General features: G+C 44.4%; 1 long non-coding RNA gene across 2 annotated transcripts in view; it reads left to right on the forward strand.

Moving 5' to 3' along the window:
• The window catches only part of LOC112661787 (uncharacterized), a 38,026-nt gene extending 35,235 nt beyond the window's left edge, over positions 1–2,791 (forward strand). For both annotated transcript variants that reach the window (XR_003137965.3, XR_003137966.3), the window contains exon 5: positions 2,310–2,791. This is a non-coding gene — a long non-coding RNA (uncharacterized LOC112661787). The remainder of the gene's footprint in view (positions 1–2,309) is intronic.
• The last annotated feature ends 22,001 nt before the right edge of the window (positions 2,792–24,792 follow it).

Below are 24,792 nucleotides of genomic sequence, written 5' to 3' on the forward strand. Positions count from 1 at the left end.
AACCTGAGAGGGTTGGGTAGCCCTTGTGCTACAGGACCCAGCTCCTGGGTAACACTTCCACGGCTCCAAGCACCAACAGTGCCTGACTCCCCTGCCCTCCTGCCCCCTGCCACCTGTCAGGTCAGCCCCCTGACCCAACACCAGGTATGGCATGGGGACATGGTACAGCCCCAATGCCTCATCCTTCGGGCAGCACTCTCTTCCCATGGTACAGTTTAGATCATTCTTTGATTATATGATTTTTATATGATGGACTATTTTATTTATACTGTACCTTGCTCCAAAAAGAAAAAAAAAAGATTTGAACTCATCTACAAGGATATATGCAATATAAAAAGGCTTTTAAAAACTCAAAAGTAGATGCAAAATAAATACTAAAGATGGAGCTAAAGAGAAACAAGAGTAAGAACACAGCGGGTAGCTAAGGCCGTGGGAGCCCAGCAGGTGGGCAGTGGGGGCCCTCCCTGTGCTGGAGCCAGGCCATCCAGCCAAAGGCTCCCACAAGTACTCCTGATGCTGAGACTAAAAAAGTTCTCCCACCAGTCTGTAGGAGATAATGGGCTGTGTGATGGGATAGCAAGCTTGCCCAGTGTGTTGCATGGGCGGTTGCTGCTGTGGCCCCCAAATAGCACTTGACGTAGACACTCCATAGGGGCCACTGCCTCGGCCAGCATACAGTGTTGGGGGGGGCGCCCTACCTCACCATAACACCCATCACACCGGCCTGGTCTGAGCAGCTGGCATTACTGAATGAGCCACTTTTGTTAGCATATGAAGTCACTCCCTCTCTAGATCCCATGGCTCCAGGCTTCACTCCCCTTCTAGATCCCATGGCATGTGCCTTCCCCACCCCACCCCACCCCCGCCTTATTCCCTTTCTAAATTTCAACTTCCTTAAGGTATAACCTGAGGCTTCCCCACAGAGCCCTGCACAGCATCTTGCACAGAATATAAGGCAATAACACAGGCTAAAAGGCAGCTTGCCATACTCTGATACACTCTGCACTTTCTAGTCTCTCTTCCTGTACTTGTCTCTCTGTGACCCAGAATGCCCTTCCTCTGCTGGAGTCCTGAACCTTCACAACCTGGATCAAATCTGACCACAGACCAGTCTCTGCCCTATCAGCATTCCCAGCATTCTTGGGCATGCCACTTGTCTTGCATTAATTTCCACCTGCAGATATTTATCCCAAGGACGCTGCTTTCAGAGTGAATGCTATTAGCTATTTGGAGTAGAAAGGGCTAGAGTTTGTTTACATGTTGTCAGTACGACTGGTTGAAAAAAGAATAATTCAGGCAGGTCACTAAATTGTGGGAGTCAGACAAGTGAATAGGTGAGCTCCACACTGGACTTTTCTGGCTTTCCCCCCATTAAAGTTGCAGCTGTCTTTCCAGACTCTAGACATATCCAGAGCCTTCACAGCCCCTAACCAACCCATGTTCCCCACACCTCTCTGTGGCCAGTGCTCTCAGGCAACAGGTGATCAAGAAATTTCAATTGAGGGACGCCTGTGTGGCTCAGTGGTTGAGCACCTGCCTTTGGCTCAGGGTGTGATCCCAGAGTCCTGGGATTGAGCCCCACATCGGGCTCCCTGCGAGAAGCTTGCTTCTCCCTCTAATAAATAAAATCTTAAAAAAAAAAAGAAATTTTGATTGAGAAATGTGTTCCCAGGTTGCTTAAAATTAATAAAGGAAATATAACACGATTGAATGCTGAGCTTTTGCAAAGAAAAAGTTTATACTGAAGCCAACTGTAGTTATAAATATGTTATTAATAGGCACACAAATGTAACCCCTTCTCTGCCTCCTGGTAGCTTACCATGGGGTCTACATACTTATGGGAAGATTTTATTTTATTTTAATTATTTATTTGTTTATTTATTCATTTATTTGAGAGAGAGCTCGCAGGAGTGGGGGTGAGGGGCAGAGGGAGGAGAATCTCAAGCAGACTCCCCACTGAGCAAAAGCGGGACTCGGGGCTCCATCTCAATACCCCGAGATCATAACCTGAGCCGAAACCAAGAGTCAGACACCCAACTGACTGAACCACGGGGGCGCCCCGGGGATGATTTCATGGACGTACCTCTGGTTTTTGGTACGGAGTATTTGGGAGGAACTGTCCTTGTGGGACATTCTGTTTGACCACCTGTGTTTAGAAGCCTTCGGAAATTGCAAAAATAAATCCGAATTTATCATACCAACCATACGACGGTCAGCCACCTCCCAACTAACAGTCTCAGCCATGAAATCCTCCCATTTTTGATACTTTGAGCAACAATCAGTAATCTATTCCTCTGCCTCCACAACAGGGACTTTCGGCTGGGCTTCAGAACTTGCAACAAATATCGGTCATATGCTAACATAAGGTGCCTTCTCCAGACAAGACCCGGGATATTCCCCAGGACTTGATCTTTATTGTCATGACTTCTATTTTAGAACTCCGAAGAGAAGTGCATTTTCCTGCCAGGGTCAAACAGACTAGAAAGTACTTTTCGATACTGAAGAAGCAAATTTTCCTCCACTTTTGCTTATCCTGTCATCTTGCCGCTGAATCTTGCACTGCAAAAAGAGCAAGCCTTGCACAAGACGAGTTTAAATTCTGTGCAATTAGAAACCCAGATTTGTAAATCTGGCAGCAGGCTCACATCAGCTTTGTGAGGTTGGATATAATTTTAATGAGAACGCATTCGAAGGATGAGATCTTCTTATGAACGTTCCTGAGCAGGCTAGTCAGTTTGTTTTCTATGTGTTTTTATCTCACTTCCTAATAAAAGAAACTTCAGCTTTCTCATACATTTCACTTAAAAGTTTTATCTTGAGATTGTAAGTGTAAGTGGCTTGTGTTTCCAAACACTTTATTTTACTAGCACTTACTTTAGTTACTATTTATACCAGATCTGTGTAGGCCCAAGCGAGGATCCCAAAGTCTACCTTGTTCCCTCCTGGGGTCCAAAGCTTCACTTAACAGATGGGGCCGCAGTGGTCCCTTCCCCACCCCACCCCACCCCCATGATGGCTTCTTCTAATCCCTCTCCGATGCCTGAGATCCTCATTCATCCTGGCCTCAAGCAAATTTCCAGCCTCAGGGACGCACAGAGGAGGGAACAGCACTTTTCCCATTGCCAATTCCAACCAATTTATTCTGTTAAGGCAATGGGCCATGAACAGATAGGGTAAGACCTTGGGTTTCCCCTATTGTTCCAGAGGGTACTGAATCTGATGCCCATCTTAGTTCAGAACGACACTGGCGAATCCATCTCCACAAAGCAGTTTATGACTACACCCAAGGTGGTTACACAAACTGCCCTGCCTGGGACACAGAAGAATGTGCACAGTCCGATTCAGCCTTTCGTTGACTTTGCAACTTTCATGGACTTAGTAAGCCCCAAGAATCCATAACGCACACTTCCACTCCATCACAGAGAAAATGAATCTCCCCACCGGGATGGAGATTCATGTAACAGAAATATGGCAACAATGGTACATTGCCAAACAGGGCTTACCTCCTTTGCTCCTCTGCACCCAGAACGAGAAACAAGCACCCGTCTTCACTTTTAAATTAAGATTTGGGAGCCCTTGCCGAACCCTTAATTAAGTGAAAATTAGAGTTTCCTGCTATTAAAAGTAAAATGTGGCCATACATGAGCCTGTATTTCGTATTCATTGGAGAGATGCTTTTCTCCCCCTTCCAGAGGGAATAATTATTGGAATAATATTATTCCTAAAGGGAATATCATATGAGACACCAGTATGTATGAAAACCTCATTCCCACTAAAGCAATTCAAAATTATAGTGTATGTTTTAAAAAGAAGGAGCCACAGATCTAGTTTTTTAAAACCTTTAGACATGCTAGCAGTTTGTCCTAGATCATATCTCACGTCTAGTTCTCTAAGATTATAATCGAAGACTGATAGATTAATTCAAAGGGCTTATTATACACACTTTAAGGATATTTCAGTCTTGACACACATAGAAAAACGTCACATAATAAAACTTCTTTGCACACACTTCTGAGCATACACTGAGTCAAGGTAACTGAACCCCTTACTTTCATTGTCAAATTACTATTTCTCATACGCAATCAGGGTCTTCCAGATTATGACATGTCACTATAAAAATAGAAGAACTTAAAAGTTAGTTTAAATCTAAAACTCAGACCCAGTGCTCCATTCTTAGACGCACCCTTTAATTTCTTGGTGTTGTCTACATTTTACTTACACTTAAATTTAGCAAAGTAATTTTAGATCATCCGCCTTCACTACCTTCACTAGATTTGCAATGTTACAAACATGAAGCATTGAATCCTCTCTCCTTTAAATGCCAAAATGTTACAAATAAAAGGTAAAATTAAAAGCGGACAATTCCCCCGGCTCTTTTGAAAAACTGATTCTGAGGCTCCTCCAATGATTGGAAACCCCTGTTGTTTATCTACAGAACACCTCTGATCCAATAAATGTGACGTGTATATTGACAATGCAAAATGCACAACTAATTAATTGACTGCTAACAAGCTGCTAGAAGTGCAAAGAAGCACTGGGGAGATCATCCTGAGCCGCAACAATACAGAGGGATGCCTGGTCAACCTCATGCCTGAGCAATCACCAATTATCACCATGACTTACAAAGTCCCCCCAACACCCCAACTGGCGCTGCTATAGCCAAGTATCCAAACAGCCTGAAATTGTGCCCAAAATATTTGACTATTCCTATTGTGTCAGCTTGCTTTTCTTACAAATGTCATTCCAGAGTTTTTAAGACAGTTTCAAATTCAAGGTGTGGATCATAAACAATTGCTGTATTTTGAAGGACTATGTTCCCCCTGGGAAAGCCCAAGAAGCCTTATACGGAAAGGGGAAAGAAAACAGAACCCCTTTGGTTTTCTCCTCATTGGAAAAGCTTGCCTGGAAAGCAAAAGGGTGATGAAGCCAGGAGGTGACCTTTGTCTCTTTACCCTCGTTTAGAGAGAGCAACTCCCACCATAAACGGAGCAGCATCAAAAGGCTGCGATTTTGCTCATGATGACTTAAGTTACCTTGACCACATCTTGCTTCCCTGGCTCCGTAAGTCTCATTAGAAACATGCAGGTGTCTCTATGTCAACACCTCCTGAATGGAGTTCTATGAAATAGCAGGCAGCACTGACATTTATTCAACATGACAATGTCTCCCCACCACTCCATATCATATGACTGACGCTGACCTGCTATCCTTTTTCACTAGCGAGTAGGGAAAGCCTTTAGAAACATTAGCTCCTCTGTCTTGCGAAGAAATAAATGCCTCTTTTATTATTTTACGTTCTTGTTGTTTAAGGATAACTAACTGGGAAAAAAATCAGAGCTAATATTAATTTTAGGAAAAAAGGTTGAGAGCTTTCTAGTATTTATTTATCTATAACATGATATATTCTATATATGCACAGAATACGTATAATATTTTAGAATAGCACATTAAGCTAAAAATCAATGTTGACATGTTTCGGAGATGCTTTACTTCGTACTTATATATCTAGCAGTCCCCTGGGATCTTAGCCCTTGCCATAAAATACCTGATTTTATGAGATTAGAAATTCAAAAAGGTGTTTCTTTAATACCAAAACAAAGCAGGAGAAGTAGAGGGGGGGGGATGTTTATCTACGCCTGTATATATAGCCCCAATCACATAATCCATTCAATGGTAAAAAACGCTGGTTTCAAAGTTTTAGCCGAAGGAGGAATATCGGATCAAGTCACCCAGCACCCATCATGAAATAACAGACACATGTAAAATAATGCATCACAATTCTCTCCTGAATTTTTAAAAATAAAATGAAGTGATGGCAAAGTGTTAGAAGAGAAACTATAATTTTAAGTAGTGCTAGAATTACATATTCTTAAACCTATAAATCAAAAGATATAATACTCATTCGCCAGTTTAGTGTAATTTCCAGAAGTCATTGAGTCAAATCGAAGCTAGGATTACCAAACCACAAACAGCATTGGTGATGTGGGTAGCACTCATAAAACCTTTCTTTAGAATTATAAAACTTTACATATTAGCCACAAGTTTGCATAGCTCATCCTGTTTCCACTAGATTTGTAATTTCAATGGTATGATTAGCTCATTCATAATTTGACACCCAGTGAAGTAATTTTTCTGGTTGGGTTTTTACATAAGTTCTATTGCCTGGTCTTCCCACTGGTGAAGGAACTGGCAGAAGCTGATGCTAGCAGAGCAAGGGTTAAACCCCAGGAATGTGACAGTTCTCCTGGTGATAAGGTGATGGGGAGCTGAGGTCGGTCAAGGGCTCTAAACTGCTTGGAGAGAACTGAAAATACTCAAAAGTAGTTCCGATGATAAATAAACTCTATGCGCTAGGTTATGTCACCCAGGGAAAAATACAATGTTGTTGTTTTTTTTTTTTTATTTCCCACGCACACTGAAAGTTTTTTGAACTGCAGAAACTACAGAAACATGTCGAGTGTGAAATCTGTGGCCCATATGAATGTGTTCTTTTGAAGGATAAACGAAATTCTCCTTATATCAACGAAGAGTTGCATTAAGCCCACATCTGCCTTAAAAACTGTTTATGCACTTTATTGGGCAGTCTGGCCTGCTATTAATAAACAGCATATAAGTTTATGCTTAAAAATAATAAAGATAACTGCAGAGAGTCACAGTACCTTTTGCAACACATCTAGCAATACGTAATAGCAATAAATGGATGATGGATTTTCGGACGATACCCAGTCTAGCGGAGGAGGAGGAGGGAGGAGGAGGAGGAGGAGGAGGAGGAGGAGGAGGAGGAGGAAGAGGAAGAGGAGAAGGAGAAGGAGAAGGAGAAGGAGAAGAAGAAGAAGAAGAAGAAGAAGAAAGAATTATTATTATTATTATTATTATTATTATTCCAGGCTACATTGTTAAACACGCCAAGGACCCCCAATTAAGGTAGCAAATTGTAAGCACCATACACAGAACAGCTGCAAGGTGGTAGCACGGGGCAGGGGAGAAGAAAGAGAGGGAGCCCGGGGTTGGGGCGCCGTCGGAGGGAGAGTCCACGCCTGCGAGGACCACCGCGCAGTGACAGCCGAGCGCACACCTGGTCCCTGCTTTTCAGCCAAGAGGGGGCTTTCAGGTAACATCTACTTGCAGTCTAGACAAGAAGAAGTCGGCTTTTGCTCGCGGGGGGCCCCAGATGAGCCCCCCTGCAGACTTCGGGGCGCCCGCTCGCTCCATCCCTCCGGGACCCCGCGCGCCCTCGGGGCCGGGCAGCTGCGAGCCACCCCTCCGCGCCGCACGCCCCACCTGTCCCTCCGCCAGCGCGGGAGCCGCGGGGCAGGGCGCGCGGGGCGCGGGACTTACCGGAGGCGAGCGCCGCCGTCGGGGAGGGCGTGTCCCGCACGTGCGTGTCCGCGCCCGCGCGTGCCTGGCGGTGCGCGCCGAGCCGGGCCGCACTGACTCCCGGGGCGCCGACGGGCTCAGCCCATGGTGTGGGCGCCGGCCTCGGGGAGGCTCCGGCTCCCGCCAATCGCCGAGCAGGGAGGCCGCCCCGACGCGCGACCAGCGATCCGGGGGTGCGCGCCGGGGGCGGGGCGCGCGGGGGCCAAGCGCGCGTGGGTGTGCGCGCGTGGGAGTGCGAGGGCGGGGAGCCCCGCGGCGCGGGCAGGTCTGCTCGCTTCTGGGTGTAGGACGGAGCTGGCGGCTGGGGGGGGCGGATGGTGGAGGGGAGGCGGAGAGGGAGGAGGAGAAGGAGGAGGAGGAGGAGCAGCTGCAGCAGCCGAGCCTGGGACGGCGTGAGCGCGGAGCCGGCCCCGCAGGAGACGCACCCGGGACGCGCCTCCAGGAGGCGAGACGGGAGCACGCGGGTGGGGGGAGCGGGGGAGCCGCGGATGTGCCTCCTCTTCCTCGGGGCTCAAGGTCGCATTTAGTGAGAAATAGTTTTTTTGTTTGTTTCCTTTCTTTGTTTTTTTGTTTTTGTTTTTTTTCCCTAGCTTCAGCCACCGCAGACATGCAAAATCATAAAAGAACTGGTTGCTGCCCTAGAAGTTTAAGACGGCCGCGGACAGCCTCGGATGCTCGTCGCTGTGAAGACGCCGCCCTCAGGCTAATGCAGAGGAGACGGGGTGGCCGGGTGCCGCCGGCTTCGGGAGGCCGAGCGGTGGAGGCTCGGCGGCAGCGCGATGCGGACGCGGCGCGAGGATGCTCGGCCCGCCCGAGAGCGGTGGCTGCAAAACGCCGCTCGCAAGAGGGGGAGCGCGAGGTCCTCTCCGGGGCCGGGGCGCGCGGTGCTAAGCCCCTCCAGATGGTTTAGTTTATCAGTGAATCCTGACATCAACGTCGCGCTTACCTGAGTGCTGCTGCGGTTCACTCGCTCGTGTCCCACGGGGGCTGTCACGACCGTCCCTGCGTGATGGCTAGGAACCCATCCCACAGCGTCCTCTTGCACACTCTCCCCTTTTCCGACCGAGTGAAAACTCCTCGTGTCCCTCCCTCTGCAAACTTTAACAGCCAAGAATTTCAGCAAACAGCCAGAAAGAAAGCTAAGCCCCCCCCCAACACACACACACACCCCAAGGGAAGGGAGGGAATAAGCACTCCTTTAATTTGAAAAATAATAATTAAAACTCCCTCAACTTTTAAGGCCGGGCAACATAATCTATTAATTGGTCGCTATTAACATGCAGTTTTATTGACCATAGCACACAGAAGTCTGATTGTGAAGGAGGAGTGTTTTCAATGAAAGTGGAGTTATTTTAGCTGCAGACGTGTTTACATTTCTGTGGTTTAGTCTATAACTTTCTCTTTTTCTTGCTGCAGAATTCTGCTCCATGAAGCAAAGCCCTTAGCTCCCAGACATTCCAAAAAGTCTGCCAAAATAATAGAAAAAAAAGAGAGAGAAGAAAAAACACACAGAGACCCCCAAGTCTGGGTCAGGCTCGGGGTTGTAAGTGGGCATCGTGAGTATGCCCCCTCCCCACACTTTCCAATTTAAAAAAAAAAAAAAAAGGCCTTCAGGGCTCCATTTCCTGTTTGCTGGGGGAAAAAAATGGGTCTAAGCAGCTGAGTTTAGAAGCTGCCTTCTCCAGGACCTATAGATTCTGAGAGGATCTTTAACCCTCAAGATGCCAAAATAGACTCCTTAATTTGAGAATCTACCATTACAAACGCTCCAAGGAAGTGTTTCTTTTTTAAATGGGCAACTTTCATGCAATTACAGATCTGTTCTTAGGAAATTTCTGGAACAAACACACACATCATAATAAATGAGATACAAGCCCCCCTCCTTAGGGGGCCAAGATAAAACACCAATAAAAATAAAAAGCGAAAACAGAATAAGCTTCTAACAAGAACGCATCCTTTTCTTAAAGAGGTTATGGGTACTGGGAACCCTAGGTGGCTCAGCGGTTTAGTGCCTGCCTTTGGCCCAGGGCGTGATCCCAGGATCCTGGGATCGAGTCCCACATTGGGCTCCCTGCAGGGAACCTGCTTCTCCCTCTGCCTGGGTCTCTGCCTCTGTGTGTGTGCATGTCTCTCATGAATGAATAAATAAAATCTTTTAAAAAAGAGGCTATGGGCACAAAGAACAGAATGCATATGAAAAGGTGCACATTTATAGGAACATGTCAATTTATATGATCTGTGCTAGAATCGTCATTTGCAGAATCGATTGATTCTTTTCAGTTGCTCACTACTAACAGAGAAATCACAATACTGCAGTCTATGTGGTCTTCAATAACTTTCAACCTGCCTTTCCCCTTCACGTCAATTGCATATTTGGGTTCCTTTTCTCTCTAGCTTTTCTCCAAAAATTCCAGATCCAAGAAACCTCACTGTATTTTGAAATCTTCCCCTTAGCCACTAATTTTCAAAACTCACCACAGGGAACCCTTAACATTTAGGAAAGTGCCTTAAAATAAATAGATTCCCAACCTATTCAATGAGATCAGCGGTCCACTGGGCAATGACTCTGCTTTATAATACTACGGTATGCTAGTGAAATTTCTCAAGCTCATCACTGGCACATAATATTATACTGCAGTACAGTGCTGGAAATAGTACTACATGTGCTAATGGTAAGGAAGAAAGAAGAAAGAAAGAAAGAAAGAAAGAAAGAAAGAAAGAAAGAAAGAAAGAAAGAAAGAAGAAAAAGAAAAAGAAAGAAAGAAAGAAAGAAGAAAGAAAGAAAGAAGAAAACAACCCATACTTAAAGAATAAAGAACCGCTCCTTCATAGTAGAAAGAACATGACCTCAATAATCCAAGTGACCACTGTTGAAACTGAAATTGAGGTTTCACTTCCACTTCCCTTGTATTACTCTTCTTCCATTCCCCAAGAGACATTATGCGCAGAGAGAGAATTTCTTAAAAGGCAAGAGGTACATTCTGAGCATACTCAAAAATTTGAGGTCATCTACTTGAAAAAATCTTAAAATGCCAAAATCCCAGAGTTCTCCATTGATCTTGTGACACCATGTCCTCCAACTGATTGCATTTTATAATTCGCAAATAGGAAATTCTTCCTATTGTCTCATCTATTCCCCACCTACTGCCACAGCTTTGCCTGTGGTATGGTCCATACTCAAGGTCAAAATAATAGGAAATCTGTGTCACCTAACCGGATCAATTAACTTAATTCAAGAGGCCAACAGAAACCAAGTGATGAAGACGTATTCACTCTCTGTGCTGCCGGACAAATACAAAAGACAGTAATTGTAACTAAGCTAATAATATATCATTTAAAAGAAAGGTTTTTACAAAAACATGACTTGACATGCTTCAGGAGAATTAGTATTTGTAAGAATTTCATATGTGAAATGGTCTTCTTTCCATATAAAATTTTGTGGTCAACTTAATTCTTTTTGAAATCCCTTTTATCCAAAAGATGTTTTGGATTAATTTAAGTATTTGTTACTGGATAATGTCAAGCTCTTGTTCAATGAAATGTCCTGCATTGGATTGTCACACCTGTTAAATATAAGGCTCCTTTTCTTTTGATATTCTGAGAAGGGCCTTAAAAGGTTTACATCCTTCAATATGGAGATTTAATTGCTTTACTATAATAAAAATAATCCCTATAAAATTCAGATTGTGGATATTTCAAAGCTGAAAGAACTATTGGATCGGAATGTAAAGGTTGCAGTTCAAAAAGCCTTCCACTTTTAATATAACGTGCATGGGGTTATGAGTTATAAACTCCTGGTTATCATTTTGTAAGGTCTGGCCTTTGTCGTCCTCACACGGAGCGTCTTTGAGCTTACTTTATGGCTCATAGTTAGTTCTGCATGCGCATGTGTTAAATATGGAAAGGGTAGCATATCCCTCTGCAGTAAATGCTCACAAAGGAGGAAGTCTCAGATTCTGTTTTAAATGAGGTCCTGAAGTGAGGTTCCCCCACTGACACATTCATGTCTTTGGGGAGCTCAGATCTGGTGTGAAGCCATTCTACAGGACAGCGGTAGTTTGAGGAAGCAGATGTTGTCCAAGCTTCAGCAGTTGGCCATTGCATGAGCCGACCGGGGTCAGCGTTCACCCGGGAATCCTGAGCCCTTCCCCACAGCCTCCACTCAATCACCTGGGACCCTTTTTTCACTGCGGAGGTGGGTGGATGGGGGTTTGTGCATTCCAAGCCCCACCCTCTCCCAGGGTTACCCAAGACCAGGTAGGGAGGAGAATAAGCACTAGAAATCCAGAGTTGAGTTTCTAGACATAGCATCCCTGGGGCCCCCTCTCCCCACCACCACTGGCATCCCACTCTCTGACTTCTATCACCAATCGTTAGCGAGCACAAAAGGACAGAGGTACACACTGTCCTGGGAAAGTCCTCAGCCTCCTACAGAAGCTGGTATCTTATATGACCACCTGCTGGGTTCAGTTTTCTGTGTTCTTTATCCTTTCAGACAAACTACTTTCCTGCAACACTCTTAGCCTCTGAAGCAGTTTTTCGATCTCCGTCAGATAGAGTTTGAGCATTCAGTATGCACAGCAGTTCTCAATAACACGTGGTGGCCACAAACTGCTCTGTAAAATTGCATAATGCATAATTCCTATCAACTTGCATAATGCACAAAATACGTTGATATGAAACACATTGTGCGTCTGTCAGTGAGCTTTAGTGACAAAGGGTCTACAAAATGGATCAGGAGACTAGATTTGCTTTTTTAAAAATGGAATTACATAGGACACATCAGGAGATTTGCCCCGGCTCTTTTGGCGATTATACTTAGCCAATTTGCTTTTGAGCTTCATGTACTGTGACACTAAATCTATCAATGAACAATTTTTGTCGTGTACATTTTCATCAACATGATCACTCATGAGTATAAAAATAGTTGCATTTTAGAAAATCGAGACAATATCTTCTCAGTGATTTTTCTGTATTGATACAGGCACTGGTATAACAGTGCATCAGTGCAAATAAAATCAGTATCTTAATGACTTCCTTTTGTATCTTAGGATAAGTAAATTAGCATTTTAGGGTTATAGATGAACTGATATAATTTTCACGTGTGGAAAGACTATTTCAGATACAATGCAGAGACATTTGTTGAGGAACCCATGAGAAGAGGAATCCAGCACCTATCAGCCATGTGACCTTGGGCAAGTCACAGCTTCTTGACTAAAGCCTCAATTTTCTTGCCTATTAAGTGAAGCTATTGGAATGGATGACCTCATATAGGCTCAAAACAGGATTTCCCCAGGAAGAACTGGGATTATTCATCTTCATATTCCTACTTTGTGGTGTAATGACTAACTGTTCCAACTGCTTTGTTGGAGGCACCTATTAGAAATTATACCCCTCTCCCATAAGTCCTAACTTGCACACCTCCTGCTTCCCTTTCCTGCATCCACGCAGAAATAGCAGTGCCCTCTTGGGATGGGTTCCCTTACCTTTGGGTCCTACATCAGCACTGATGTTGGATGGAGCACTGCAGTCTGTACAGCAGTGACCTGGACCTTCCTCCACATCAAAATCACCTGTAGCTTCAAAAATAATGCCATCATCTGGACCCTGCCTCAGAGACAGTAAATCAGAATCTCAGGGGACAAGGGGACTATGGCACTGACATTGATATATATGTTTGAAACTCTCCAGGTGGTTGGAATGGACCTCTCGGGTTCAGGATCATAGCTATGGAAATTATAGTCTTTAAATGAATAAAGAAGGAAGTCCAGGCTCTCATCTGGTACCAGGACTCTGGGAAATGCACTTTAAAAGATGAACTCAGGACACCTGGTGACTCAGCGGTTGAGTGTCTGCTTTCAGCTCAGGGCATGATCCCAAGGTCCTGGGTTTGAATCCCACAATGGGCTCCCCGCAAGGACCCTGCTTCTCCTTCTGCCTATGTCTCTGCCTCTCTCTCTGTGTCTCTCATGAATAAATAAATAAAATCTTTTAAAAAAATGAACTACATCCTCCAAAACAGCTGCCTGGCTGGAGTGCCCTTTTTCTGGGTTCAATATTCTCACTCAGTTACAAAATCCTGAGATCTTGGGAATTCTCCCTTATTCTGCCTCCCTTTCTTGGACTGTCCTTCCCATCTTCATGTGATCTGCCACTGATAAAGCCCTTACAGTAATGTGTATCATGCAGGTGACTTCAGTCACTTTGTGCAGTAGGGGCAAGGCCTGTCACTCTCCAAGTTCTAAGGGCTCCAAAGTGAGTCAAGACTCAAACCCAGATCTTAGAAGCTTTCATTGAGTGGCCATTTGCTACCCTTCCTTATTCAGGATATCCACCTTCTGGATCCCTCTGCACCACCCCTGAGCCTACCTTACTCCCTGTTCTCCAGCAAGCCCTCCCACCTTTGGGACAGCACCCATGTGCCTTTACTACATCATTCACACATTGGAACTCAATAAGAACTATCTGATAAGAATTGACCTTTGAACCCTGCCTCTTACTTGCCCTACGCTGAAGAGTCAACGTGGGCCATACTGACTCCCTACAGCTCCCATGCATACCCCCTTTGTTTATTTCCACGGCACAAGCCTCTTACTCAAGGTTTTATAACCTCACATCTGGCTGCTGGGGATGTCTCCTGACTACCCACCCACCCCCTAGCACAATCTTGCTCAAGAGTCCTTACCTCATCACACTATGGCTGGCTTCAGAAGCCTTTGGGAGCACCTCCTGCTATTGGGTAGATTCCAGGTGCGTTGGTAGGCATCACTGAAGAATTTGAAAATCATAAACACACCCTGCGGAGGGCAAGCTCCTCACCCACAGACAGTCTTGGCTGTCTACCTACTTACCCAGAAGGGAGGGGAAGATTAGTATTTGTTACAGAAGAATCTCCAGGTGAAGATTCTGATATACAGAGTAGGATTACACAGCAGGACGAGTTCCTTTCTTTAAGACCCCTGTGCTTCACTCATCACTGTATACATTGGAACACCCTGCCCGAGGAGTCCTCTCACAGTGTGGAAGAAGAAAGTCCTGTTGGATTCAGGAGGAAGAGAGCACAAAATGGGGGAAAGCCCACTCCTTTTAAGGCCCAGATTAGCAGCAGGGGTAAAGGAGGAGCTGCACATGATGAAACCTGGGCGAAGTCTGAGTCCCATTTGGAACTTCTCTGGCCTCTGCCCAAAGATACAGGACAACTAAGGGCAACAGTGGGGCAGAGGTGGTTCTTGCACAACAATGCCTAATGGGGAACCTGGAAACCCCCACAATCCAGAGCCTAGGGTGACAGAGGGGGACGCAAGTGTTCCTCTGTGGCATGAATGCCAAGTTGAGATCCCAAAAATCTGTTGTGGAAAGGTAAGTTTATGGTAAACCTTGGAGGCCAACGTGTGGGCTTACATACTGGGCGCACAATGTGGTTGAGCCTCAGAGCTTGATGGCCAAACCAGCCAGGTGGCACCAAGATGGTCTCTGAAGAGCAGGTTCAGAGGCTCCATCTACAAACACCAGCAGGGCGAGTGGTAATCAGCAGGATAAATGATCTCCAGAAGCCCGAGGATGTTGTACCTGAGAAACCCATCTCTTCTCAGAGACGATACAACTCCAAGGGTGGTTCCTGGAAAGGTACCTGTCTGTGAAATCTATTACTAGTCATGACAAGATAAGTCCAGAAATTGAGAATGAGTATACAAACACTCCTAAAAGCAATTTGACAGAGTAATTTTATGTATGTTCAATCTAATAGTAAAAATGTAAGTTTGGATTTTGAATGTCTTTTTTTATTTCATTTTCCTAGTAACTTAGTTTTCTTATTTTTATGAAGTGTCTGTGAAACACATATTGGGAATGTTTTAAAAATAAAATTAAAGTGGTGTTTCGCCACAGAGAGTTTGAGAAACGCTGCCATAGATCACACGGATCCTATGCGCCCTGGACACCACTTGGGGATGACCTGCAAGGGGAGTACTTCCTAGTCTTTTATCCAGGGGGACCTACCTCCACTTAAGAAACTGTTTAATTTGTTGGATCAGACTAAAAGTTCTAAGGCAGACTTGCTCATAAAGCTAATATTTTTCCTGTTAACCAGCAGGTGGGGCATATGAAGAAGCTCAGAGTCACGGAAAAAAAAATCATCTTTCTCTGAACTTGTTAGTTGTGGTGTGGATTGCATGGGTATTTGGGTCTCCCACAGTCTGGGTCCAGGTTTTCTTTCTAATTTCACACCCATCATTTTCTTACTCAGATCCCTTGGGTCCCCTGGGCTCTCTCCCACTGCTCTCTGACTACATAGACTATTGCTATTATTTTTGTATCATGGAACAAGCACAGGGTCAGAAAGAAAACATTTTAACAACTGTCTACTGATTTATTGATCTTTGGTGTCACGTTGTAAACCTCAGGTGGCACTATCTGTGACCCACCTCACATCCTGCTACCTACATGGGATAGCAGAGTTGGCGCCCTCCCCTGGACCCCATTGGCCACCTCTGAGTTTACCTGCCATTGTGGTGGCTGTTTCCTCAACATGCCAGAAGCTGCCCTCTCCGGCATCCCTGGCTGCCCCGCAGAAGGTTCTCTCTGGGCCATCAGAGCTCACTTAGCCTCTGGGAAAAGCGGCCCAGGAGTGCTGGGGATTGTACCAAGGTCGAGTCTTAACCAACAAGAGAGAGAACTTGGTGAGTTAATATCCCAGCTCTTCACTGCCCCCCCACCCCACAGGTACCACTTTGAAGTATGTCCTACAAGGTTCCTTAGCAGGTTTCCATGGAATCGAGCCTTGACTGCCCCCAGAGTAGTAACCAACTCAAGAACATTCTCTATATTGGCTTGCCCCATCCCTCATTCCTCTTCCCTCCTCCTTCACTCTTACTTCTTGGAACCACTTTCCAGATAAACTACCTGAACCCAAAAGTTTGTCTCAAGTTCGTTTGGGCTGGGAACCAAACAGAGGAACCACCACAGAGTCATCTGTCTATCACATATATACCCTGACCCTTACCCTGCCGGCATTGGGTGCAGTGGCAACATTGGGCTTGACCCTGGAGCGGACCAAGGGCCACGTGGTACAGCTGGTATGAGGCTTAGGACCCAGAAGGAGTAGATCCTCTGTGAGGGATTGAGCTGTAAGGGATGCAGGCACCTCACCCTCTTGCAACATGACTGATGAGGTAGTTCCATTGTCTAAAAATGCCCAGAGCTCCCTGTTATCCAAGAGAACTTCCTCTTTCCCACCAACCACAAGGCAAACGGGACACTATCCAATGTCTTTTCTCCTTTGTAGTCCCTTTAACCCAGCAGGGAAGAAAAAAGCAGCAGAAAGCAGTGCTGGGAGTCAAGCTAAAACACATGCAGTGTCACCATGCGTCGCCCACAGTGATGTGACTGTAAGGCCAGTGGCGACAGCTTCTAGAAGCAAGTGTGCACACAGCACTGCGCATCATGTCCAGAGCAACATGAGTCACTGCGTCCCGAGAAAGCAAGTGCCAGACAAGCAATGGGCCACAGAGAGAACGTAAAAGCATCCGATGGAGTGCCAGTCAGTGTGTTTCACGTGTCACCTCTTATACAGTCCAGGCTGTTCTCTTCCCCTTGGAGTTCACACTCTCTCCCATCACGGAACTCGGCACAGGATATTGGTTGCATTTGTCTGTCTCCTGCCAGCCTGTACATTGCCTGACAGTTGGTTTGGTCCCATTTATCTGAGTGCTCTCAGAGCCTGGCACATGGGAGATATTGAATAAATGCTTTTTAAATTGTGTTGAAAGGAATTAAATTGGGTCTGCTTTGGTTTGGATTAAAATACTCTGGAGCTAAAAACAGAGCATAATGTAGTTCGTATGAGTTGTTCCCTCGATAGATAGATGATAGAGAAGGAGCTAGAAAGATAGATGGATGGGGCACGGGGCGCCTGGGTGGTGCAAGCCTTTAAAGAGCCGGACTCTTGGTTTGGGCTCGGGTCATGATCTCAGGGTTGTGAGATGGAGCCCCGATTCGGGGTCCCCACTTAGTAGGGAATCTGCTTGAGATTCTCTCTCTCTCTCTCTCTCTCTCTCTCTCAAAGAAATAAATCTTAAAAAAAAAGGAAAAAAGAAAGATGGTTGGATAGATAGATACATACCATATGCATTTATGTGTAAACACACACCCTCTCTTCCACGTAGGTCTGAATCCAGGCAGAACAATTTGTGTTCATTTCCTTAATCAGCCAAATCCAGGTCATAAGGATGTTCAGCATATGATTCCAAACCATCAACAGGCAAAGACAACCCCAGAGCCCAGAGCCTCACAACCCAGTTCCAAAGAAAAGAAAATGTGAACTTTTTCTCCAAAGCAGTCAGTTCTAAGGAGGGGTTTGGTTTTCCTTGCACACATTGTTTCTGGGCCCATGGGCGAGTGCCAGATTGCTAACGAACAGGCCGACTTAGCTGTCCATTGACTCTTGGCAATTAAGGCTAAAGTTAACATAGTCGTGATATCCTCCCCCCGAAGGAGCCCCTGCAGCTCTATCTTGCCCCCTGCAATGCTCCCTTCTCACCCTCCACCTCGGCAACTGCTCCAGGAACTGGTCTCCCTTTCATGAGTTCCAATGGAGCCATGTCAGCCCCCAAGTCCCACCATGGGCCACAGCACCCCAGACCAGACTGCTTTTGTTGAGTTAGCTGTCTATTTCTATGGGGTCTATCACCAAAGTAGTTGCATTCTTTCACTACCAAAGTCACTGGGTTCTTTTTTTTTTTTTCCCAATAATCCTTGGAAATGATCCCAGCTTAAGAAAGAACGAAACTCAACATTCAGCCAAATACAACTTTTGAATAATTTAAATGAGAGCTACTTAAGTCTTCTGAAAACAACTCCAACCCTGTGTTCTCTTATGTGAACAGAAAAAAAAAATTATGCACCCATGTGCAGAATTTGAGCCCATGCAGATGGCATGTTTTGCACTAGAGACTGTTGTTCCTGTTTTGGCAGGAGCCATCCTATGACTGGCTCCGCAGAGGGTTTCCACGCCCGCACGTTTGGCAAACCAGGCTTCGGGTTTTTGCTTGTGGACAGATCTCTAAGTTACATTACAGTTAAATCCATCATCATCACCATCATATTTTCCTAGGTTTTTTGTTTCTCCGCAATTTAGATACATCAGGCATAGAGTTATAGGCAGGAGCCAGGTTCCTCAGCTTCCCTTTGGCCAAAATGTCCACTCACTTCCAGAAGGATCTGTGGTGGTCATTTGACACGCAAAGACAGAATTGGGCATTGAGAAATTTTCTAAAGGAAAATAAACCTTAATGAAGCCACTGCAAAGACATCTTTCTCCTGGGGCCATGAACACAGCACTGCATAAAGAAACACAGAACCAGATGATTTGCTTTCCACCCACTCGTGACACTGTGGATGGATGTAAAAAAGAGTTTTGGGAGATTATTACTAAGCAGTGTGAAAATTAAGAAATGGTAAAAATCACCAAAATGGAGTCAGGAGGGAGAATGGGGAAGCCCTACCCTTCCATGTCAATTATAGGAAGGTCAACCACAGACCCAAAAGAAGAATGTCAACAGGAGAGAACCATCAGCTAGGCGACCCAGCAGAAAAGGATGTACACTCCTAGAAGCAATTGACTGCCCTTGCAATTCAGCCAAGGGAAAATTGTCAGCACCCAGAATGCTTGCCTTTCTCCAATGAGCAGAGTTCAAAACAACCCAACTTCCTCCTTCTTCTCCATAAAATAAAGTTCCTCAGCTTTGTTTTGTTGAACTTGCCTATGGTTGTGCCATGGCTTGAATGTTCCAGTTTGCAATTCTCTGTTATTCCCAAATAAACTCATCTTTACCAGTAAAAAAAATGGACTTAAAAAAATAAATAAAAATTAAAAAATGGACTTGACTTATTTTTAAGGCTACCATCACTCACTACATACACTGCTCTGTGCCTGGTACAATGAGGGGTACAAGGATGTTAAACTAAAAGATCTCAATTTTCACCAAGTGTACTTTCTTATTAAAAAAAAAGTTAAGACATCTTCATGAGAATCAACAAAAAGGATACTATAAGCTAAAGGCTATGGAGGTAGAACAGAGTACTAGCACCGAAGTGTGGAGCTGCAGGCAAAATCTCTTTAGATCTCAGCAACCAAGGTGGGCTTCCCATAAGTGGTTCAAACTGGTTTACCGCCCTTGTGTTCTCCTCATTCTATGGATAGTGGATTAGGTATCAGCTAGAGAAGTACACATTCTTCTATGCATCCAGCACACATACATTGAGCACCTACTTCTACAGCATGCCAAGCACTGGCAATGAAAAGGTGATAGGACTTCCACCCTCCCAGAACTCCCATTCTACAGGGGTAAAAAGATATGCACTCACATTCTTGCAGAGCAGTACAATGAGAGAGAGAGAAGCTCTCTCAGGGCATGAGACTCACTCTTGTGAACCCAGATGCAGTACAAACGTAGAGATGATTTCATCGGTTGGGCAGAACCATTTATTTTAAGTAGACTCAAACTATATCTGTTCAGGAAGCTGTATTTAGATGTCCAAGCAAAATCGCAGTGAGACAGATGACTCTCATTGGCATGAACATAATCCATAAGGTCTCCATGTGAATGAGCAGGGCAAAATTCAGAAATGAATATTGGAACACAAATTCCATAAATTTGCACCTTGTGGAAGTATTCATTATTATCCTAATCGGATAACATCCAAACAAACAAATTTAACTTTGGAGTAAAAGAATAAAAATTATTTGACACCATTTATTTAACACCTATTTGGGTTTCTGTTGTTGTGTTTAGTGATTTCACAGTTGAGAAGCCAACCTAACTTCTCTAATATAAGCAATTAGCATGACTTTGCATATCCTTAGTAAAAGGCTACCAATACTTTTGAAAGAGTTTATGATGTTTTTAGGAGAAATTAAGTGCTAGAATCTAAATCTATTAAGAAAATAGAGCATAGGGGCAGTTAAGTGTCTAACTCTTGATTTCGGCTCAGGCCATAAGCTTAGGGTGGGATTGAACCCCACATCAGGCTCTGTGCTGGACATGTAACCTGCTTAAGATTCTCTTCCCCCCACCACAAAAAAAAAGATTCTCTTTCCCTCTCCCTCTGCCCCTCTCCTTGTTCATACTTTCTCTCCCTCTCTAAAAAAAGAAAAAGAAAAAGAAAGAAAGAAAGAAAGAAAGCAAGCACAGGACATTGGGTATAAATTCAAAAGTGAAAGTGAAATTATGTTAAAAAGAAAATTGGGCATAATTCGAAAGTGAAATTATGCTGTGGGGGGTGGGGGCTTCCCAGATCATCCTGACCCACAAAAATCCTTCTTTCCTTAAGATTTAAATGCATCAGGATCTCTTCTTTCCCGTGTTGTCTGTCAGTGTCTGTCTCATACAACCAGCATTTTGTTATCTCTTCACACAAATCGTTTCTCCGCCCAAAGGAACCCCCCCCTTCTCTTCCCACTGAGCTTGAGGACTTTTCAAAATCAAGAGTCAATTGTCCCTTTTCTCTTTTTATGGTTCTCAAATTTTCTGGAACACTAACAAATGTAGAAATATAAAAAATATTGTTGGGTCCTTTGGTTCTGCTCAGTCGTTGCTAAATTGCCTGTAAAACAATTAAGATACAGTTTATTTTTCTCCAATCATCCAGTACAGATGCATAAAGTAGGTGCTCAAAACAAGTTATGGGGGAATGAAGCAATACTGAAGAAAAGAGTGCACCACAAGAGTTCTATAATGCAAGGACAATTCTGCATATTTTTAGGAAAAGGTTCCCATAGCCCCTAAAAAGCTTATAATATAAATTACGACGAGGTTCTCAGGTTTTAAATCTCTAGTTAATAGGCCCAAGGGTACCACTTTGTGGGATATATTTCAAAACAGAATAGAGAGGGAGAAGGAAAAAAAACAATATACAGAAATATTTGAATTTCTTCTCATTTGCTATGGGAAGCCTATTTGCATGTCATGTATCCACTACTTCTGTTTTTCTTTGTTTCAGTGGACCTTGAAACCTGTCTTCAAGTTTTTGAACAAATATCTCTCATTTTTGAGATGCCATAAATAGCATGATTTTATTCATCCTTTTCTTGAGAAATCTTCCCCATATTACTAGCTCGATTTGTTAAATCGCATACGGAAAGCTTGTTAAACCAAAGAAAACGAACTTCATCTCCATAGAAACTGCAGAAGTTTGGGATGGGATTAAATAAGGCGGCTTTAAACCACCACAACGGGAATGTGCCCCAGTCCCCATTGGTCAAATCGAGGGGCCCTTCATCTTTCTAGCATCTCATCTCATTCAAGAGATTCAGTCATGGTAATGTTTTTTCAAGCCCAAGTCAGAAAAGAAAAAAAAAATGATTCCTTACCCCCGGAAGAATAAGATATATACAAATCCTGCCAGTTAATAGGGCATTTGTGTCATAAAAATTTCCCCCATCTTCTTTTATTAAGTGACTATATTTTCACTCAGATCATCGGCACACTCAACAAGATATGCCCCCAGTAATAGAATGACATCATTTCTTCACTCCCCAAAAGCCATTTCCTAAGACAATGCACATTTCAGCAGCAGCATAAATAACAGCGTTGTTGGAAAACTCAGGAGGCAGCTTTCCCGTTTCTCTGCTTCTTTCCCTGCCTGCCTTCCCACCCAGCCCTCCCCCGCCTCCCAGCCCCAGCCACACCTCTCTAGAAATGCTCGCTTTCTTAATGAAAACCATATTTAAAAAAAAAAAAAAGTTTGCATGACCCGCTGAAACGCCTGGACAATCTTTAATGTCAGCTTCAGACGACACGTGTCTTATGAAAGTCTGGGGGCCCTGCTTGTCTGGCAGAGCGAGCTCTGTCCCACATCTTTATGAGAAAGAGGGACAAAACTTCTGTTTTTGGCATTTTATATTGGAGTCTGTTTTAAGCGAGGAGGAAAAAAATAGCAACGTAGAGTCTAGACAGAAGAGATGGGGGTGAAATCTGGAAGCCATTCACCCCGGCGAGGGCAGCGGCAGCCCGCCGGCAGCGGGGATCGCCTTACACTGCCTAATTACACATGAAAAATGTACACATCATTGCTCTCAACTGCTTGGAAAAATAGATGCTCAGATGGCGCTTTGGGGCTGTGGCAACCCAACCAGCCGTACATACGGGGCGTGGGGTATCTTACTCCTTGCCTTTGGCAAGGTGATTTTTTTGCTTTTTGTTTTTTTGGGGGTTTGGGGGAGCTTCTTTTTTCAGGGACGTTGGTATTCCCTCATCCCTCCCCCAAAATTGTAGCATATTCTAAATTTGGCAAATGGTCATATTCTCCGAAGGAGATTTAGATGTTAAAGTAGCCTCTACGTGGGATGAAATTAAATACATTCCTGTTGTAAAGACTTCACTCGATATTAAGACCCGGACTGTGAGGTCTGCAGGGTTATTTTAGGATCTAATTTATGGTTCGAGTTGATTTGTTGTCACAATGATAACTTCTAAATCATTAAGTTGGCCTGCCCATGTAGTCAACGGCCTTCTTACTGGGCACGGCTCTGCCTTTTAGGCGGGATGATGATTTTTTTTAGAATTCTTTTTAATACAGTATCTTTTTCCAAGAGTTCAAAGCATTTTTCAGATATTAACACTCAGTCACATTATATTCCTGGGACCTACAGAGGAGATGAGGCTGTAGCCTGGGACTGCATGTGCAGAGTGTGTTTTATGTGGACTTTGATGCTGTAGTGTCTCTTCATGCAGAGAAATGAAAGAGGAAAAGAAATTTAGATCTATCCTTCACTGACACAAAAGAGCAGAGCTAGTCGTGTGTGTGTGTGTGTGTGTGTGTGTGTGTGTGTATGACAGAGACAGAGACACAGAGACACAGAGAGAGAACACAACGGGCTTATAAAATGAGAAATATAATAAGCTTCAGTGTCCTGCCGAAGTGCTCACAGTGGCATTTATGACTGAGACCAAAACAAAGTCATTTCTATCATCTCCTTTATATTCCCCAGCCCTCACTAAGTAAGCTGAACGGAACAAAGTATTTCACGAGAATAATAGTATATGTGATCTGCCAACATGTATAACTTGTTTTTACACTTCCTACAATTTTTTTCCTGTCTACCACCATCCTTTCTCCAAATATTTGCTTTGGACTTAGAAACTCATTGAACTCTACAGTTTGATGCTTTGTTTGAACTTGATAGGAAAATGCGATCATCTGTCTTTATGAATTTAAGGCTTCTCCGAAATACAGAGGCTCGGTCTAGATTAGGGGTTTGGGTACCACAGAGTGGCAGCTTGTTTTGTAACTGCTTCCACACAGGTGTCTTCACCTTCACAGCCAGGTAAGGGAAAGGCAAATATGCCTCCCTTTTTGACAGTAGCAAAATCCTGTAAGGATACGAGTGACTTGGTCGTGTTTATTGGAAACAGTTGGGACTAGAAGGGTAGGCAGATTGGATGGAGGAAAGGAAGAATTGACAAAATGCCTGGGTGGCGGAGGTTCTAATCCCCTGATGCCAACACCTGAGGTCACCCTTCGCCCAAGTCCCAGGACCTGGACCAAGGTTGAGTGGGCGGGGCCAATGTTCTTGGTTCAGATGAGGCTTTTCCTGTCAACCCTCAGCTCCAAAGACAGGGACCCCTTCCCGGTGTATGCCATGGATCCCCTTAGGTTTCGATGACAACTGTGGACTGCTTCTCGGAAAACGTTCTTAAATCCATAAAATACGACAGGATCTCAAAGCAAATCAATGGTACAGATACCAGATACTAAATGATTTCTAAAAAATGAATTTGTGATCTATATGCTTCTTTATTAACTTGTTAAATAAAATGACCTACTGGTGCATCTGAGAATTATAATATCAAAGTCACAACGAGCAAAAACCATCTATCAAGATAGCTCTAATGTGATATAGAAATATATGCGAGCCATATTGGTGACAAATCACAAGTATTGCTAATAATAACGGAAGGGGTTCTATCAGGTATAAGTCAAGGGCATGCTGGCCATCAGTGAGGCTGCAGTGAAAGCAGGGATCATGGTCTTCTCACCTCCAAGGTTACAACTCCACACCTTAGGAGAGCTCCTGCACAAATGCTTGGAGCAACAGCCCCACTCCCAACCCTACCAGCAAAGGGCAGGAGAGCACCGCATGCCCTCAGCCCTTCCAGGAACCACTGTCAGCCCCACTATATGGTACCAGGCTTGGCCTGAATCTTGGACTGGAAAGCGCCACCTGAGGTCCTCAGCTAGTCTCATCCCTCTAAACAATTGTCTTTGGACTCTCCACATTCCCTCCATTCACCCACTCATATGTTCCCACCCCGAATGTCTATTTAGCACAGACTTTGGATCCTTGTATCCTACACGGTGAGGTCCTGAAGATCCTGGAGCCATGGAGAACACAAATCCTGGCTCTCCTGGAGTGTG

The sequence above is a fragment of the Canis lupus genome, chromosome 31, assembly GCF_003254725.2.
Source record: "Canis lupus dingo isolate Sandy chromosome 31, ASM325472v2, whole genome shotgun sequence".
Taxonomy (NCBI): Eukaryota; Metazoa; Chordata; class Mammalia; order Carnivora; family Canidae; genus Canis; species Canis lupus.